The following is a 19,984-nucleotide window of genomic DNA, read 5'->3' on the forward strand; positions in this document are numbered from 1 at the left end:
ACTTTTGAGCATGCATCCCCAATATATGTATCTTTATCCAGTTATAAATCATCTGCATGTATTATTGAAGTCCCAATATTTTCTTCCTGCACCCCAATGCATCGTCCCATGCACACACCCCGCTTTGGAGACCACAAGACCAAATAATATGGTGACAGTGGCCGCTTTGTGCCAGAAGCGGGACACATATGGACAACTAGCAGACAACTGCAGAAACCCAAGTGTTCAGCCTGATGCCAGCTGAAGAGATTTACAGACAAATGATAAAGCAGATAGGAAATGAAGACTAGAGCGGGGTGGCAGGAGATCATACCTTTGCATCCCCTCTGTTCCCTTTTTTGTTTCACCCAGTCTTCTCCTAAATGATTGCCCAAGCAAAGTTCTCCCCAGACAGCCCCTCCACAACCTGCTCTCATTGGCAGGGATTAAAATGAGGACCACATCAAATTCTACCCTTCTACAGTTGTACCTTCTCAGGAAGCCACCACATTCAAAATGCTGCTTGTGGGCTCTGGTGGTGAAAGGTTCACAGCAAAAATGAAGGGCATGCAAAGAGCAAAACAGCAAGTGCACGAAGAGCAAGTTCACTCATGAAGACTGCAGTGATTTAAGAGCAGTTTCAAATCGACTTGGATAAACTGGGATAACCATCCTTGTTTGGATTTAAGGGAGATGATTTTTTTAGGTTTAAAGATGATCCCATGCACAGCTCACCACTGATTTAATAGGGATTCAGATACATCAACTGTCATCTGCTCCTGGTACCAGCCCATCTTGCAGGCTCTCATGCCACTACCACCATCAAATACTCCAGGGCAACTTTCAGGTGGCATACATCTCAGGAAGGAAAAAGAAAACAAAAAGAAACACAACCAAAAGAAAAACAGCACAAGGCTTCTTTGGAGTAAGAGGGTGTGGTATTTCTCAGAAATTTTTTCCCTTAAAAGTAATTTTTAAAGCCTCTCCAGACACACACCCTTCATAAAAGAATGTGAAGAAGCAGCATTCACAGAGATCCCAGAAGTGATCTAAATATGGGCCACATAAGAAGCGTGTTATGTATATAAATGATAACATTCAGATAAAGAGTTACTGTCACGGTATACCCTTAAAAAGCAGTTAAAAACTGAGATCTAAAATCACTCCTAATCTGCAGTGGTTTTTTGGCGTTTGTGCTTCCTCTGACAACAGGCATTTCCATTTCTACTTCCATTTACTTCTAACTGCTATAAAAATAGCAAGTCATGAGGTTCGGTTAATCAAGGTTCACCATATAAATAAATACAAACTTAACATCAGGTGTGAGGAAAGCTACAGGTCAATTTCATGTGTGGAAAGAAGAATAAGGGCAGTACCAGAACTGGTATTAGAATTACATGTTTATTTTTTCCGTTCATTCATTCTCTTATGGTAAGTTACACGTTTGTAATAATGATAGGAATAGATGAGGAAACCATAAGCCCTAGAAGGAAATGCACTTTAACCTATGACTTCCATATACTATTAAAAACTATGAAGAACTTATTTGAAAATACTGCTGCCACACAGCTCAAAAAAAAATCTGATTAACTTCTTTCAGAGTAACCATCACCACCCTAATTAATACATAAGATTTAGCAGAAGAAACCGAAATCCCAAGATGTTGTACCTAACAAAAAGTAAACACTAATTTTGTGTACTAGATATTCCAATAATAGAAAGAAGTTTTTTCCAAAATTTACTTTCTTGCTTTCTAAGCAATCTACAGTTGCAAGGATGCCAAGTTATTTTGAACACAGCCCATAAGAGAATTCATTCAAGACAGCATAAAAATGCCAGCCCAAAGGATCTTTATTTTACTACCATTTTTAGATTGTGGCAATGCCAATAACATACAATTATCAATCTTGATGTATGAAAAGAGTACCAAATTAATTTTTAAAAAGTTACTTTTCTTGTCTAGCAGACACCTTTTTTTGGTAGCTCTGATCTGCTACTGAAAAATAAGGCATTGGTCCAAAGTAAAGAGTAAGCCTAGGGGAAAACAAATAAAGGTCTTTGAATAATACTCAAAAAATTTTCCACTAGTTCTTTTGACAGAAAGAAAAAGAGGAAGAAAAGCATTTTCATCTGAAACAACACATGGAAAAACAATTTGGGTTCTCTCAACTTAAGGGAAAAAAAGGCAAAGGAAGTTTTTATTAAAAAAAAATAAAAAAACCAACACAAAACTGTACTTGGCAGCAGAGAGCTCAGCCGAGCCATGGGAGTCCACCTCCCTGCAGCATCTCCTGCACGCCCCACTCCCTGCCACGGGTGCAAGGGGGTTACAGCTCTGCCACGCTGTGACCCGTGAGCAGGAGCAAAACAGCAGAGACTTTTTGTCATCTTTTGTTCCCATGTGACGGGGAACATGAAAAGCCAAGAGGAGACAGTCGGGCAGGCTGGGGCCAGTGACACTCACTACTTAATGATGGCGTCTGCAACAGCTAGAGATTTAAGAGACACATTTTTGACTACTTTTTGTTTATGTAAGAGCTTCAAAATGTACTGGACAGTTATAGAAATGCGAAAAGACACTTCCCATTCTAAATGCTTAAAATGAAAAAAAAAAAAAAAAAAAGATGGCTGAAAATGAGAATTCAGTAAAAGATGTGATGGGCACGTACTCTTGATTTATTTCAAATCTTATTTTCCATGCTGGGCTCCTGGCTGCTCTTCTGCTACTTAAACCTCTTGCAGTCATTGCAGATGAAACAGTTCAGATGGGATTTGGACAAGTCTGTGCCAGAAGCCTTCTGCCCCTTCTGCCCCTCCTGCAGGAGTGACTGTGGGCATGTTGAACTGTAGAACCATCCTGGGAAGAGACACTGGCAGGAAGGGGGGGAATAAAGGCGGCAATGAGCAGGGACAGCTCGGATAGAAAAAGCTGGTGCAGTAAGGGAGGATTTCAGATGACCGAGGGTGGGAGGGAGGGAAAGGCAATTGCCAACCACAGCCTGTAACGGGAAACAATGAAGTTTCATCCTGGAAAGCCCAACATCCCACCAAGTCCCAATATGTTCCAGATTTATTAGTGGTTAGCAGTAAATGCTTGAAAAGAAAGCACAAGAATTCCAGTAAATGGATTCAAGACAGTAATACAGCCAGAGAAGATGATATACAACAGTATTATATGAAGTATGTTAACTGGAAGTGAGACCAAGGGGTGCACCTTCAGAAAGATGGTTGGGGAAACATATCTGAACTTCTGCTGAAATGATTGAGAACAGCTTCAGATGCTGAGCAGTTCAAAAAAATGGGATTCGTAACCCCGTGCCTTCTCTTCCTGGAATCATTACAGAAAAGCAGCTTTTAAATTATCCAGATTTAAATTATCTTAAACTATCCTGTACCTAAAACTTGAAATTAAATCCGATTTCCACAAAGAACACACTCAAAGTGGTGTAAAGTTCCTTTAAATTCTGGACTCTCCATGCCCTGATTTTCAGTTTATAGATGCCGCAGGATATTAAAAATAAAAGAGCAATCAGCCCTCAGCTTTAGCCACCAGTGCCAGGAACCATGGAACAGCAATTAGATGCTGGAAGTAAGAGGCAAAAGAGAAGAAAGACAAATGAAAATAAAACTTTCCTTGTGCTCAGATCAGCCTCAGGATTTCCAGCCGATTTGTTTCAGCTATGGAGACCTTCATTAATATGTTATTTGTACTTGGATAAAGTACAATAGAAATTAATTCTTTTAATAAAATCTTAAGGAATTATATGGGTAAACCATGCCAAAGAGCATATACCTATCCAAAGGGATGGATGAATATCACTGTGGGGACCATGCTACCCTGTTCTTACCCTCCCAATGGGGAGCCAGAGGAAAACATCACACCTTTGGGTTCAGAGCAAGAAGGGAGAGGTTGCTTTATCCAATATTAGTATATGCTTAGGTTGCTGAAAGGCACCTCCCAAATACAGAATAATCAGTCCAATCAACCTATAACTGAGGGTGTAAAAACAAAGGGTTTGTAAAACAGACACTACTAAGGAACAACAGAGACTGTTTTCTCCCCTAAGGCAGGAGATGGATGCCAGTTCAAAAGCACCTCATTGCCGATGTTCTTACCAGCAAGACATTTGGCAAAGTAAAGGCTTCCTTTGTTTGCTGCTTATGTGTGTTTGCTTTTAAGCGCTTTTTCCCAACTGAACACCACCACCAAAAAAAAAAAAAAAAATCTGTATATCATTCCTGGCCCTGCTCTCTGACCTTCAGCGAGCTGCATCTCCTTGAAATCACAGTTCAGAGACACAGTTCAGGCACAGCCCATTTCACAGCTCCTCAGGCAGGATCAAACATGCTGCAGCAGGGTGGTGCTGAGTACCAGTCCACTATAAACACTCCTGCCCAGATCAGATATTTTTCAAAAATATTGGCAGGTGACCTGTCCTGGTATAAAACCTACTAACACGAAGTTATCACCAGTCTTCCCACAGCTGGCATAAACTGTGTGTTTTGTGCTCTGCCCAATTAAAGAGAGATATTATTAGTGCCTGTGCCTGACCACATTTGTCCCACTGAGAAGCGCCGGGTGTAAACCACTGGGTGTAAGCCCAGCCCTAAGCTACACTTAACTTACACAGCATGTGTGCCCCTGAACATCACCAGCAGTTTCTTGCTTTCCAAAACTGGGATGGGAATCAAAGTTGCTTATAGCATAAATGAAAATCGGCCAATACTTTTAACTTGGATAAAGCATATCTAAAAATGCTATCCTGTACTCTTACGGCAACATTTCAAATGTCAAGGTCACGCACAACATGCTCTAGAAATTTAATAGTCTGGATTCCCACCTGGATGACCCGTCGGAGAGCAGCACCATTTTAAGTCCACCTCAGAAAAAGATTTAGAGGACAGATAGTTTGTAATATGCGTGAAGCTAGACATTTTTTTTCCAATTACTGGGCAAAAAATAAGATTTTAGACCTCTCAAATAGAGACCAGTTTTTTGTGGTTAGCTGTCTTTCAACTCTTCCGGCGTGCTTGGGGAGAGGCTGAGAGAGATCTGACATCCCTCCCGGAGCACAGTGAGAAGCTCCTGGATTTCCACCCAACCCTCTGACCAGTGATACAACAACCAGCATATGAACTTGAAGCTGGTCAACTCACTTTTCAGAAGATCCTCTCATCCTCTGCTCCCACACCTAAACCTCGCTGCCACCATCACACCTGCAAGGCTGGACTTCAAGAGCAGCCCTGGGGAAGCCAAAGGAGTCCAAGCATCTATTTAATACCATGCTTGGTTGCCACTGTTACAGCCAGGGTGGCAAATCTTCTGTTCTAACCTTGCTTTCCAACTATCCCCTTCAGAAGCTGGCTTTTCCACACGTATTTATAAAGGAGATAATAACAGGCATCTCTGACCAGTCCAGCCTGATGCTCAGTGTTCAGCAGAAATCACCAGCCTTACATACGTTAATTAGGAACAGAAACCCAACCCAACCCACACAGAGATTAGGGTTTCAGCAACTTAATGGATAAATCATTACAGTTGTCCAGAATCAAATCTGTTTCATGGGAGAGGGGGGGAATGATGATACCAAATGAACAGAAATCCTGTTTTTATGGATTTAATCCATTAAATCCCAATGTGCTGTTCCTAATGTCGCTGAAAACCACTGGTATAATGCCGAGTAACACAAGAAACATTGAGCAAGCAGTACAAATAAACCAGACACCTTAGAAACCGGAGTGACTTAGACATCTTGAGATTTATCTTTCCCTTCCTTCCTTCTTTACCCTCTTTAGTACTGAAGTGCCCCGCCACAGGCATTTCAAAGCCCTGCTGCTTGCGGGATGCACCGTGATTAGAATCCCCTTGGCCAAGCTGATGTATAAATGCCATCTCCCCTGCTGCTGTTGTGCTCACACACACCACTCACCAAGCAGCAGCGCTGCAAGACGCGGCGCCCCTCTCCTGCTCTCCCTTTCCTGAAGGGGACTTCTGGCTTTGCCAAAATTTCACTACTGCAAATCACCACCAGTACATGGCACAGGCAGCCACTCCTCAGACTGGTCCCACACGTGCCCAGGAGATCACCTGGACCTCACCCCTGCCAGAGGCAGAGTCTGGCTCACAGGCAGGTCGCCAGGACCCCACAGCCCGCAATCCCACAGGCTCCCACCCCACTCCCACCCACTTGCAGTAGCCACTCCACTGCCAACCCAGACCTCAGCTCCCTTCCACAAACACAACACGCTCCCTGCAAAATTCACCCCTCAGAGCTCATCCGAGGATCCGTGCAGGCTCCCATGAACCAACACCTCCCTTTTGCTTACCCATCCGTAACCATTTCGCTTGCACCGAAGCCGGAAGAATAGCCCGCAGGTCATCAGCCAAGTGGCTACTGGGCTCAAAATGTAAACTAAATTATACCAGTTAGCACCACGCTGGGTTAATACACAACTTCTTCATACTCCGCTGCAGAAGACCGAAACTGAATTGTCATTTGGGTGCCAACCTTCTGAGCAATCAGACCTGCGCCGACTCGCTTTTCATAGCCTGCAGGCCCGGACTTTCGTTTTCTTTCTCACATTTACATTTGCATCACAGTTTGCCAAACTATGCGAACCCAATTATGGCAACCAAAGGGCGTTGCCAAGATCTGTTGAAAAATGCTGTAAATAAAACTATAGGGTCATATAGTACAACGATCACTTTTTAATTAAATTCAGATCTTTTGTATAGGAAAAAAAAAAAAGGCAAGCTGAAACAACTTCAGTTACGAGTTATACACAAGACATAAATTGCACAAAATATACTTTACCAGGTGTAAAATCCAAGCTATGACATCTTCAACCAAAGACATTTATCTGTGGGCACAGGGATGTGACACTGGGCAGAGATGGTGTACCCATTTATCTAGCAAGCAGCTGCTCTTCTTTAAATATGAGAAACAATAGATTAGGAAAATATCCTCCTGAGTTTGAACTGTTACGAGACCAACCTTACTGTACCTCCCAGACAAAAATAACTCGAAACAGCAATAGTTTCATCTGTGTATCTGAGACACAGAAGCAAACTTTCAAAACCGACAGAATTATTTCCCAAGAATTAGCAGGTATTTTGTCTTATTTGGCCACTGATGTTCCATCTACAGACCCCTGAGTCTAAACCAAGCCCCAGTAAACAGCACAACAGAATTTCAGTTGGCTTCGAGAAGAATTGGGACAGACTTGCAATTAATCAGCAATTAATCGGTTAATCACACTAACCTCTAGCATTTGCACATGTTATCAAAAACGTTAAACAACAAGTGATCAAACAAACAAATTGAGGTATTTCTGTGTTCCTAACAACATGCAGAAGATAATCAAATATTACCTTAAACTGGAGCAGAATTCTCTATTTACATGCACGCAGTCTTGTGGAATTGTCACGCTAATCTATTTTTTTGAAGTTAATGATACATTCCCTGCAGATTTGAAACAAACTTGATTCTGAGTAAGGGAAAATCACCTGTATTTCTGATGGGTAATCATTTCAACTTTTATTATAGAAGTTGGCAGAAAGATAAATCAGGACAATCATTTTATAATCAAATTTTTTTTTCCTTTTTGGGGGACTTTATTTTCTCCATTAGGAACTCAGTTTCTGTTTAGGCTACAAAACTCTCATCTGACTGAAAACTGTTAACATGACAACAGCAACAACAAGTGGGATGTCACAGTAAAACCCTAGGGCTTGTTCACAGATGGGTTTTGTACTGGGACAAATTGCTATCTGTTCCCAACAAGCATGCCCCAAATCTTCCAGATATAGGAGTCAGGGAAGACAAAACCAACAGTTTTAGACTTAAAAAGTAAAAAAGAAATAGAAAGGGATGGGGGAGAAGGAAAGGGGAGAATATTCTTAAAACCCATTCCTCAGGTATTTCCATATCACTGCCAAGCAGTAAAAAGGGAAGTAACCCCCCCATTTTAAAATACCTCTGCAAAAGCTGCTCGATTTAAAAGAATGAAAAAGGCAGCTGGTGGTCCACCCCATCTCCCTCTGGACATGGCAATACAGAACAAACCCTTTCTGAATCCCGCTCCTCCAATTTTCAGAGGTGGGCACATTTCTTCCCCTGTAGAAGACACTTGAATATTCTTAGAAAATGCTCCTGTATTCCTGGGGAAAAAAAAAAATAAATGTATGGCAATTTAATCTTCATCCTCCCTGGGTTGCTGGCCTCACCTCCCAGAAGATACAGCCAAAGGGGTGATGCAGACAGCAACTCTGCAGAGAGAGATCAAGAGAAGCCAAGTGGTAGCACGTTGGCCAGCTGGCTAGAAATGACCACAGTTTGGCTCTTCATAACTAATAAATAAGCAAACAGTTCCTGACTTCAGCTGCAGTTTCCTCTCTTCTCCCCTCCCCGCACACAAGTTATTAGTGCAATCGGTTCAAAGCGTGGCCTCGTGCCCGTGTGCTGAAGAGGAAGAGAAAGCCACTGCTGTGGTTCAGGTTGATGAAGCGCTGAAGACGTTCTCTGTGAAAGCACGTATTCGTTAGCACAGAAAACGCATATTTACATTTGCAAAGCAACAGGGTACACCAGAGCTGTTAGGGAATTAAACATCCCAGCATACTACAATAAGGTGATGTAAGATGATAAAGTACATCATAAGAAAAAAATAAAATTCTTCTGGTGTTGAGAAAAGACAGAGGGGGTGGCATCACCGTGAGGTTGCCAGGAGGGTTCCCAGAGCTACATCACCGTGCAGGCTGCCGACCACTGATGTGTGTCTGGACAACCCCAAATACTGCCACTGTTTCTCTCAACTCCTTTTACTTGTACAGAGCAAATTTTGCATTTCAGTGCATGAAGCCCATGGGGATAGGCCTGGCAGGAGGGTCTGGAGATGCCAGCTGTAACTTTTATTGCTCACCGAGTGGCCACTTTGCACGCCTCCCTCAGCTGCACCACGCCACGCCACCAGCTTCTCTTTGGGTACGGGCAGCATCATCCTGCCAAGGGGCAACTGCGACTTTCCAGCATCCAGGGAGAAAAACCAGCAATGACATTTTTGTGAAGGCAACAGGCAGCACCAAAGTGCTCCTTGCCACAGTGCTTTTGAAGCTGTACCATCACCCGCTGAGGTTTTAAAATGTTAGCAACTCTTGTTGATGCATTTCTTGCCTTCGGAAGGAAGGCTTTGGTAGAGGCATCCTGTGTTTGTTTATACACCTGACCAGGCAATTGCCTGTAATATTTTGGAGACAACATCCTATTGCAGCACCTGCTTGTACACAATGAACAGAGTAATGGAGTAATTTACAGCAGAGTCACTTTAAAAAAAAATAAAATACATTTTCTCCTGCCACTCTTTTACTTGTTTGTTTGGTTTAAATGCTTCAGGTGCTGTGACAGGTATCCCTCAAGAAAGCTTATAAAGAGAATACAATAGCAGAGATGCAGTCTAACACTCGTGTGAGCCATGGACAACAAGGGTGAACCCAGGCCCTGTAACTGGGGGTGTGTGATGTGCCAGCTCCATCCACTTGAGCTCTTGGCTCTAGGAAAACAAAAATTGAAACTCGTATCTTGACCCAAGTGAACTCAGGTATTTTGCTCGAGTGCTCTGTTTGATTGGGACTACATTGTCTTCAGACTAAATAAATTAATCCAACTATTTTTACTTAGATACATTTCACTGTTTATGAATTTCTGAAAAACAGGTATATCCTTTCTGTAAATGTTTAATGTTCACTTTAAGATAAGAATATTGGAGCCAAATATTACAAGCTCCTTGTCGTCACTGATCTCTGTTAATATCATGAGGAAAAAAAAAAAAAAAGAATCGAAGTATTCAGTAAACGCAATTCTGTTAACATCCTTGCAACATTTCACTAATGAAAACTCATGCTACAATCTGAAATACTAGATATTGATGTCAAAAAAAAAAAAAGAATCAAAGTATTCAGTAAACGCAATTCTGTTAACATCCTTGCAACATTTCACTAATGAAAACTCATGCTACAATCTGAAATACTAGATATTGATGTCACAGACACTTTTGGGGGGCTTTTTGAACTTTGTATCAACACGAACTTTAGATGAACTTTAGGCACTTCCGTAGAATGCAGAACAATGCATTTTTAGTGTGAACAACTAGGAATTTCCTTCTAACTATTTCAGGGAGAACCTGCCTCTCTCTTGCATCCCCAAGACCAACCACAAGACCATTCTTATTTAAACCATGAACACAGAGTGGATAACTCAGTTTTTCCAAGTCTGATCTGGAACTAAAGCCCTGCTCATCCTGCACACACTTCCATGAAGAGGAAATATGATGCCTTAGAAAATCTGGACTCAGCAGTTTTTTATTATATTCTCCCCCCACTGAAGCAGGGAGAACTGGTAAATATCTGTAACGTTAACCAAACAAGGAGCATTACTCAACATAGGAGAAAAAAACCACCAACATTAGTACCAGCAACGTCCATCATGCCTACACGGGTGAGACGCCAGAAGACAGCTTTCTGTGGTGTGGTTCTTTCTCTGGCAGGATGGTCTCCCCCCAGAAGACCTCCCAGCACCACATTGCCACCACTCAATTCATCCAAGCAATGAGTTGTGATGGCCACAGCAGCCCTGCTGGGCACACAGTGACTGACAACCCAGCATCTGCCCCACCACTTCCTTTCTACAAACTGCAGCACAGTACCTGCGTGGAAGTAACACTGCACATTTTAAACTGTGTATTTATGGACTTAACAGAAAATCCGTTATGTAAAGTAAGCCACGACACTGCTACATATTATCAAAATCCATCGGGTAATAACAACTAAACTAATTTTACCTGAGATGACACAAAACACTCCTTTTGTAATTCTGCCTGCCTTGGGAATCTGTCCATGCTGAAACTGCTCTGAAAAGACATCGATATCATACAACAGCACTAAACTCCTTTAATGCCTCTTTTAAATACAGGTTCACAAAGCTATTTATAAATGAATAAATAGCCGAAGGTGAACAAAAAGCTTTCTCATGAAACGCAATATTACTGTTCCTGGATCCTCTGCCATTTTATCATGTTCTAGTAATTTTCCCAAGGGTAATGCCAAGGATCCTCTTAACTGTACTGTTTACCCATCTCTGCACAGTAAACATAAAAATATTGATTTTCACATTTTCACTCAGATTCAATTTGACACGAGAAATCCAAATCATTTCCCCCTTGCAGTGTATCAGCTAAGGAATTGCAAGCACAAAGAGCTTCACCCACATCGAAATGATGCGGCATCGTTAATATGTGACACTTAAAATAGCTCTTCATTTTCTCTGTACTCCTCAAAACGAAGCCCTGGTCCAGCAGTAGGTTTAATGCAGGCTGGGGAAGGGATGGGTCTGAAGGCAGCGTCTTCGGGGTGAAGTTTGCCTCGGATATGAGCAGGCATCAAGGACCATCTTACCTTCTCTTGAGAAGACTACTGGGATCTGTAGCGACCCAGCCAGAGCCCGGCGCATCAAACATCTCTCCCATCGACAACCCTTGGACCCTCTATAGGTCCCACTGGAGATGTCAGGGCCATCATTCCCATCCTGCTTGTGACAACAAGAAAAATGCAGCTTTCGGTCTTAAGTTTGGGAACTTTCACCTTTGGGCTTACACCGTACGTAGCCACAGGCAGTTATTTCATCCCTCCTCCCTTGCTTTATCCAGCTGCAGAGCTGTGGCACAACTCATCCCCCCACCGCCCCGGCCGCACTCCAAAGCTAAACCCAGCCAGGCGACCGGACGGCTTCGTGCCACCGCCTGAAGACACCCGGTGGGGTTGAGTGGCAGCATTTCACGGGGGGACATCACGTGAATGAGATGCCCAGGGAGAAGGGCAGCCTTTTCTCTTTGAAAAAAAAAGAGAAATTGTAACTGCTGGAGATTTCAACAGAGGGGGATTCATCCCAGGGCTGCCAGCCCATCCGTTTCCCCCAGAGACTGCCCTGCCTCTATGGCTTTCTTTTATATTTTTTTATCAAAACATGAATCTGAAACAGCTCTTCAGTGTTTGAATAAGCAGGAAATCAGCCAAAAGAATAAGCCTCACCGGCCTTTAGATTATTTCAAACAATTGACAATAAGCTGCTATTCTTTGATATAATTATAGAAATCATACTTCTTTGATGCACAATGGAAAAACGAGCATGCTGAAGTGACAAAAGGAAGTAGATTTTTTTCCTGGGAGATAAGTACTTTTATAAACAACACCTACCCTGAGGATTATATTTATACAACTATTTCAACAAGCAAGACTTTCGAAAGTCCACTGCGACCCACTGATGAGAAAAAGATCAAAGAAACTAACAGGAAGGCCAGGATGCAATCAAAATATTTGATCAGTGAGAGGTTTTTTTATCTGAGCCATAAACCCAAGGGCATTTCAGGGGAAGCTGCAGGAGAAGCCGCCGTGAACACCCAGAGGCGGATGGAGCCCCATAGGGGAATCTTCCCCTCGTGCCCCGCCAGCATCCCACCATCCCCCCCTGCGTGGGACACCACCAGTGCCTGCTCTCCTGGGTCTCCCCTCATTTTTGGTACAGCTACCTTAAACAACCAAGGACGGAAATTTAACTCATTCTCCTAAATCCCACCACCTCCCCCACTAAAGTTAAATATTTGGCCTTTGGTTAAACCAAATGGATTTTTTTTCTTCTTTCCCCTTTTAAAATGAAGTCTCACGATCCCCGTGTGACCCGGTGGGAGGACACAGGGAGGCAGTGAGACCCTGCCGTGCATGAGAGCACTCCCAGAGCCCACCCGAGCGTCAGCTTGCTCAATGGCAGAGACGGATATAATGAGCTTTTAATTACTTCCTTTTTTTTTTTTTCCCAAAGAACAACAGAAGTGCTACTGGGATTTTCCAATTTTCCTCCTCACACTTTTTTTTTTTTTTTAATAGACTTGGCAAACATTGAAAAGCTACATATTTGGATGCAACTCGTGTTCAGCAACTGCTTCGATAGTTTAACTTTTGAAAGAAATAACAAAATCTAACTTTCTTTAAAGGATTTACTTTTACTTGTTCGCATATTCCCTAGGTTATCAGATCATGTCCCTTAGCTTCTCTGACAGCAATATACATATCCTTGTAACCAGAGAAGTATGGGAAACTCTGGAAACATCCAACTGTGTACAAACATTTAAAGCTTAGATACCCTAACACAAAACAAGTACGTCTCTGAAACAAACATCTCCAGATGTTATAATATATTTTTATATATAGACAGAGATATATATAAGAAGTGACTCAGACACGGAAAGCCAAAAGAATGTGCTCATTTCCTGAGGCTGGCTAACAAAAAGAAAAAAAATGTGAATGAAGGAACAAAGATTTCAGAAGTCAGCTTTTTCTTAACAGCAGCAGCTTTAAAATGATCCACTTTGATTCCCTTCTCATATTATCAGAATACTGCCTCTCTCTTGCAACTGCATATACTTACAAAAGGAAAAAAACCTTTGTTTTCTGGGACGTTTAAAAGTACTATAGAAATGTTGCACTTGAGAGGTTCCTGCCCTTCTCCTTTCAGCCCCACAGCTCCCATCAAGCCCCTTTTCCCACTGCAGCTTTTCTTGTCTCCCAATACAGGGCCTGAGAAGAACAAGCAAGCAGCCATGTGCGCCATGGCTGGCCCACAGTTGGATCTCCATGTGGAGGGACTCAGCCCAAAAGACTTCATAGGCACAGCCCTTGCTCCATTTTTTTTTTTTTTTTCTCAACAGCACAAGCAGGTATAAAAAGCATCCAGTTCCTCTGGGACCTGAAAGCAATGGGTGAAGCAAGTCCCTGGGCACCTTCAGATCACGAAGTCGTGTCGTGCCAACAAACGTTAGGTAGATTTAAACAGGCATCGATGTGTCGCTGTTCTTCCTCTGTGCCCTTTCTGATCATAACTTGTGTGTCACGAGGTCGGCACGTGAAGCCTCCTTCCTCCAAGCCCTCTGAAGGTGAATTTCTGTGAACTAGTTCTGTGACAACCATGACAAAACCACTGCCGGGGTGGTATCCCTTCAGGCAGGGCTGTAGGAGGAGACAACAAGCTGCAGAAAGAACATACTCAAGTGTGCTTGCTGCTGTTGGAAGCACAAATACGCAGGTGATCCTCCTTGAATGACCTGCGGGCACGCGATCCCTCTTCCAGTGCAGCGGAGCATGGACGTGCCCCTTCCCGACAGCAGACCTGGGACGGCCACAGGTTGTCCCCAGCCCCAATCCAGACCACCAGTGAACACTGCTCCCTCCTCCTTTAGATCCAAACACCTCCTCACAGAACCCCACCTTTAATGCCACTCTCCGAGGCCATGGCTACAACAACCCAGGCACAAATCCACACTTCTGCTGAAACGTGTACTTCCACCTTTCCCACGCCCCTTCCTCCCCCCCGACATCACCACCACTCACAAGATCAAGGAATGGATCCAGATCGAGACAAACTCAGTTTTAAATCTATATATCTACCAATCTCTCTCACCGTGGGTTTTCAGCTGGCTCAGGTCCCCGGTGCTGGCACAAGAGATGTTGGGGGACAGGAACATGCGGGTCACCCTGGTCAGCTGCAGCACAACCACACGCTTAATTAAAATGTCTCTGTAATTGCCGCCTGTGGGAAGAGCAGCTGCCCTGGCATGGCCCAGAGATGGTCTGTCCTGCTCCGTGACGCTGGCCAGAGCTGGGTCTGGGAGAGGACTGTTGCTGAGCGAATCTCAGCCTATTTACCAGCAGACCCTGGCAAAAATACATGACTTAATCCAGCACAAATGTTGGTCTCTCTGCCTCAAAGCACAAACCTGTCCTGCTGCCAACGCGGCTCAGAAGCGCGTGGTGCTCAAACCGAAATAACGCACCCGCTTGCAAACATTTCCTCATGACAGAGGATCCACCAAAACCCGAGGGTTTTTGCCAACGGAGGCTGCTGTGCTGATTCAGCCCCCAATCTGCAGGGGCCGCCTTCCCCCGGCCGTGCCGCCCTGCCTGCCAAGCTGTATTTTTCATCCCCAAATCGGGGGTGGAGAGCACGCCAGGAGACACAGAGGGAGGACTCGGGGATGCCGCGGCTGACAGCTGGTCCCTCGTCCCCACCGGGCAGCACCCGGCCCCAGTGGGGATGGCTGAGTCCCTGCAAAGAGCCCTTGCAAAGCCTCCAGGCTGCCCTTCCCGCTCCCAGGGTGGATTTGAAACTATTTCTCTGCGTGGTTTTCTCTCCCCACATCAATCCCACAGCTGTTCCGCGTCAGCGTGGGGTCTGGATGGGAGCCACCCTGCCATGTTGTTGCCTCCCAAATATTTGCTGGCCTTACTGCACGGCTTTGCTGTGGTCTTTCCCAGTGCCCCCAACTACACTAAAACAATATATTAATGCAGAAAAACCTTCATAATTCTCAGCGCAGCAGCTTCCCCGTGCTGCTCAGGCCACCCAGGAAACATTCATAAAATCATTACATTGCCTTAGTATCTCAGATTAGAATAATAGAATCATTGAGGTTGGAAGAGACCCTTGGGATCATCGAGTCCAACCATCTACCCTACTCTACAAAGTCCTCCCCTACACCGTATCCCTCAGTACCGCATCTAAACATCCCTTAAACACAGCCAGGGATGGTGACTCAACCACCTCCCTGGGCAGCCTATTCCAATGCCCGACCACTCTCTCTGTGAAAAATTCCTTCCTAATTACCCACACCGACTCCCCATCCGTGATGTGAACAATAAACCCCAAGGTTTTAATTCTACTGTTCCCAATAGTTCAGGTTTTACCCAAATAAAAGCCCATCCACCAGTCTGTTCTCAGTTCCTCACACTATTTAATGCAAGCAGGGGTTGAAACAACCCTAAACGCACCGAGTGACTTAGGACTCACCTTCTTATCAAATTCCATAGAAGTGGTGGGTGGGGTTTTTTAATGAGTTAAAAAGTGACAGAAAAGAAGATCAGAGCTGGAATTCAAGGACTCATATATAATATAAGGAAAAACAATTGATAGGAAAAACACAGAGCATAAAACCTCATCCTGGGTGCTGGCCTTGTTGTAACGCTGTTTTTCATGCACTCTAGGATACTCCAGACTCCATGCCATTTTTGCACAGGAGCGTGGTTTCATATTGCTGCTGAGAGGTCCACTTGACCCATAAACCGTTTGTCACTGGGCACACCACCAGCTTCCACCCATGGTCTCCAGGCACCAAGACAAATTCATCAAACTGTTTCACATAAAGGGTCACTGAGGTACACAAAACCAGCCAAGGAAATTACAGTAATTTTTTTTTTCCTGTCTATCTGCTTAAAAAACATAAGTAAGCATTTTCAATAAAGACTTAGACACTTCAGGAAAGGGAACGCTGATGTAATTGCAAAGGAGTGTCCTAACACGAAGAAAAGCATTAACCCCAGGGCACAGTGCCCTGCTACATTTTTCTCTAATTGTCAACTTGAATTAGGACCTTCCCGTCCCTTTTCTACCCTTTCTGCCTCAACACCAGCCCTCCTCCACAAGCTGTAAGGGAGACGTGCATTGCAACACACATGGCTAAAAGACCAAGGGCAGCAGATCCCATACGGGGCTGCTGGCTTCACGCGACGGACGGCTTTGGCTATCAAAACCTCACTGTCAGTTTGATTTTCCTTGTCACCAGCACCTGCCATCATGGCAAGATCTGACGCGAGTAATTTCCCCACCATCCACCAAGCTGCTTTTAGCAGAGCTAATAGTTAAAGAGTCTCTGTACTGAAAATTAATAGGAGACTGCATTACGCTATGGAGTGAAAAACCTTTAAACCGGGCTTTGGAGGAGAACAAAAACACAGATGAATCAGGCTGTCTAACCTAACACACTTAGCACAAAGCCACAATTGCAGGAGCTGAAAAGCCTGCCTTAAGTGCGTCAATAATAAATATTTCATTGCAACTTGAAAAAGAATTTGTTAACTATTTGTCAACTATGCAAACCATCCTCCGTGTCTTGTGGGCCGCTAAGGGCAGTAACTGTATGGAGCTAGTGCTAAGAAAAAGACCTGTGCATCACAACTGCAGCATCACATTTACCTTCTGATTTATGGAGTCCTCCATTAAAGCCAGTAACACTATAAAGTGCCCAAATTTTTGAGCTCCACAGTCTACAGCAGAACAGGAGCTGTAAACCCAGTGAGCCCATGCTAGTTTTTCAAAGGTAGTTATGTATGAGTAAAGAGGAGCTTGCTTTGTTCAGTATTTTACTGCGTGCTGGCCTGTCTTTACTGCTACAAAGAAAAACTTAGTTTGTGCTAGGAAACTACAAAAGCTTAAGATAATAATGGTTCTGAACTGCTAGCTAATGTTTTTCTCTGAACCGCATGAGAAACTCATTCCAACGATAACAAATCACGATGAGTTTAGCACAAACAGCTGGAAAAGCTGCCCACAGTCTTCTCTACTCCCCCCAAAAATGCTCAAATCCCGCACTCTCACCCCAAACATTGAAACCCAAACCGCTATCTAGAATCTTCCCAGCTACAGGGGGGTCTGCGCATCCCTCCCAGCCCAAACCCCTCTCCTCTGGGGCAGAGTCTGATCTCCCGGCCTGATGCCGAGCGCGATGGCCGTGCCTCGGGAAAGGGGCGTTCAGGTTTCCAGCACCAGCCTGCAAGTCCCTTTCATTGCAAAATAAAAGCTGCGGCAGCAACTGGAGAGCAAAAGCCTCCATGAATTGGAGAAAGAAAAAAAAAAACAACCAACAACCAAACTCTCACTAAAGTTAAAAAGAAGAATATTTCAGAGGACAGTAACAAACCCTGTGCGCGTACCTGCTGATCAGATGTCTGCTCCTCTTCCACGTACCAAATCACTCTTTCCTTTTTTGTTTTCTTCCCAAAACTAGATTATTTTAACTCCCTAAATCAGAGCAAAAAGTAGAGACTCAAAATACCTTAGGAGTTTCAGCCCAAGGAAGCTTTTGAGGTCACCTTGTATTTTGTTAAAAAGTGGTTTTGAATGAAACATTTGCATTTTTAGGGTGGTTTTTTTTTTCCCCTGAAGAATTGAAGCAAGAAAAACGCATCATTTTTTAACCTCCTCCCCTCGCATTTTACCAAATGTATCTTACACAAACCTTGCCCTTTTGTTTTATTTTACTTCAACAGACTGGAATCACCTAAAGAAACTGTCGTCGGCCAGAAGCCCTGCAACCATCTCCCCCGAAGGAGGTGACCCCCACAGCCTCTCCCCACCGTGCCACCCTGCCAGGTGGGAGCAGCTCTCCCCATCCCAGCCGGCAGCTCCCTCTGCTTCCTTGAGCCACGGCTCCTCTGAGAAGCAACTGCACAGCACCTTCACCTCCTTAACCACAGCACAGCCCCGTGTCCTCAATACGATCCCCATCAAACAGAGAGGAATGAAGCAGAGAGGGGACCAAGGGGTCCCACATCCAGCCCTTGCTGGCCCCACAGTTTGTATTCGGAGCCCATCAGCAGCAGGTTGATGCTCAACTGTGGGAGGACTTGCTCAGTGGGGAGGCGGCAGGGCTCATCTCCACTGCCGGAGAAAGATGCTCCAGCCACAGCCCAGGACAGGCACTCCACTGCTGCTGCTGCTCCCTGGATGTGCTGGCCACCCACGGGATGTGCCACGTGCATTTTGCAATGAAGAAGGCACCTGGCTGAGGTGGGCTCCCACCGGAGCGCTCTACTCCGTCTCCGCAAGTTTCTGCAAGCGTAGGCTCTAGCCTGACTTTGTCCCAAAATTTCTCTCCGTGCCAGGGGTGTAGCCTAGTTTGTACATATCCCGGGAAGCGTGTAGCAGCAGGGCAGCTGGCCCGCTCCCTGACAACTTCAGCAGAATAGACGCCAAGTATGTAATTGTGCTATTTACCCGGGGAGGCAGGCTCCACGCCGGAGCCGAAGCACCTGTGCGGGGCTGAACGTGGCGCAGGTCCTTGCCGTCGCAGGAGACTGACGCTCACAGCACAAATACTGACAACTTGGCCACTTTTGGGAAGGCAGAAAGCGAGCTGGGCCAGAAGCACCCATCACATGCTAAGAACGCGAGCAGCTTTTGCAACAACTGAAGAAAAAACAGTTACCTTCATACACACGGACATTTGAATCGCGTTACCTTCTTTTACTCAGTACGTGGTGGCCCAGCAGCTGGAGCTAAAGCTGGTCAAGGCCGGCCAGACCCTGGCACTTCCCCTCCGAGCATCAGGATGCTGACCCTGGGCATGGTGCTGGCTCCGTAGCCCACCCCGACAGCCCTGACTTGGCTTGACTTTGCTGCTGCCACCACCGCAGCTTTTCTCCCAAGGCGTGGTGCGGAGCTGCAGGAATTTTCAGCAGAAACCAGGTGCGGGAAAGATAAGGCAGCTTGTAGCCAGGCTAAAGGCTGTATGTGCCAGCAGCCCTCCTGACCCCACAGCACAAGCTGGGTGCAACACCACTCTTCTCCTTTCCCTCAGCCTTCAAGGTTTCAACATAGTAGCACAACGCTTGCCAAGCGCTTTAATTGGGGGCATTTCTCCCCAAGAAACAGCCACAAGGCGGGAGGCTTTGGAAGGCTGGGGGATGAGTGGAACAGCCTTTGCTTTCCCTAACAACCTTTCCCTAAGATACGAGGGCTCACTAATTGTGGGACACATATAAAACTACAAGCACCTCACCACGTAAACACCTGAAGTTATTTAGAGATACCTTCTTTAGAAATAACGCTTCTAAAACAGGAACCCCCCTGGGGAAAAGGACGCCTCAGGATGCACAGGGCATTAAACCCTCCTCACGCGCCCTCCCAAACGGGTCAGACCGGAGTTTTTCCTGCGTTATCCCCAGTTTGCCGTAAGGAGGAGGCTCAGGCCACCCCCACCGCCCCCCGCGGGACCCTCACCCCCCCGGGGGTGGCAGAAGGGATTTCCACCCTCCCCGCTGGCTCCGGGATGGGGAAAGTTCCCCCGCCGAGGAGAAACTTCCCGGGGCGAAGAGGGGGGGCACACACCCGCGAACCCCCGGCCTCCT

The 19,984-nt window shown here is 45.1% G+C and overlaps 1 protein-coding gene across 1 annotated transcript in view; it reads right to left on the reverse strand.

Moving 5' to 3' along the window:
- Window positions 1-19,984, reverse strand: part of LIMS1 (LIM and senescent cell antigen-like domains 1) — a 79,986-nt gene that overhangs the window by 59,580 nt on the left and 422 nt on the right. The gene's annotated exons all lie outside the window — the stretch shown is intronic.

The sequence above is a fragment of the Calidris pugnax genome, unplaced genomic scaffold (genome assembly GCF_001431845.1).
Source record: "Calidris pugnax isolate Ruff unplaced genomic scaffold, ASM143184v1 scaffold318, whole genome shotgun sequence".
Taxonomy (NCBI): domain Eukaryota; kingdom Metazoa; phylum Chordata; class Aves; order Charadriiformes; family Scolopacidae; genus Calidris; species Calidris pugnax.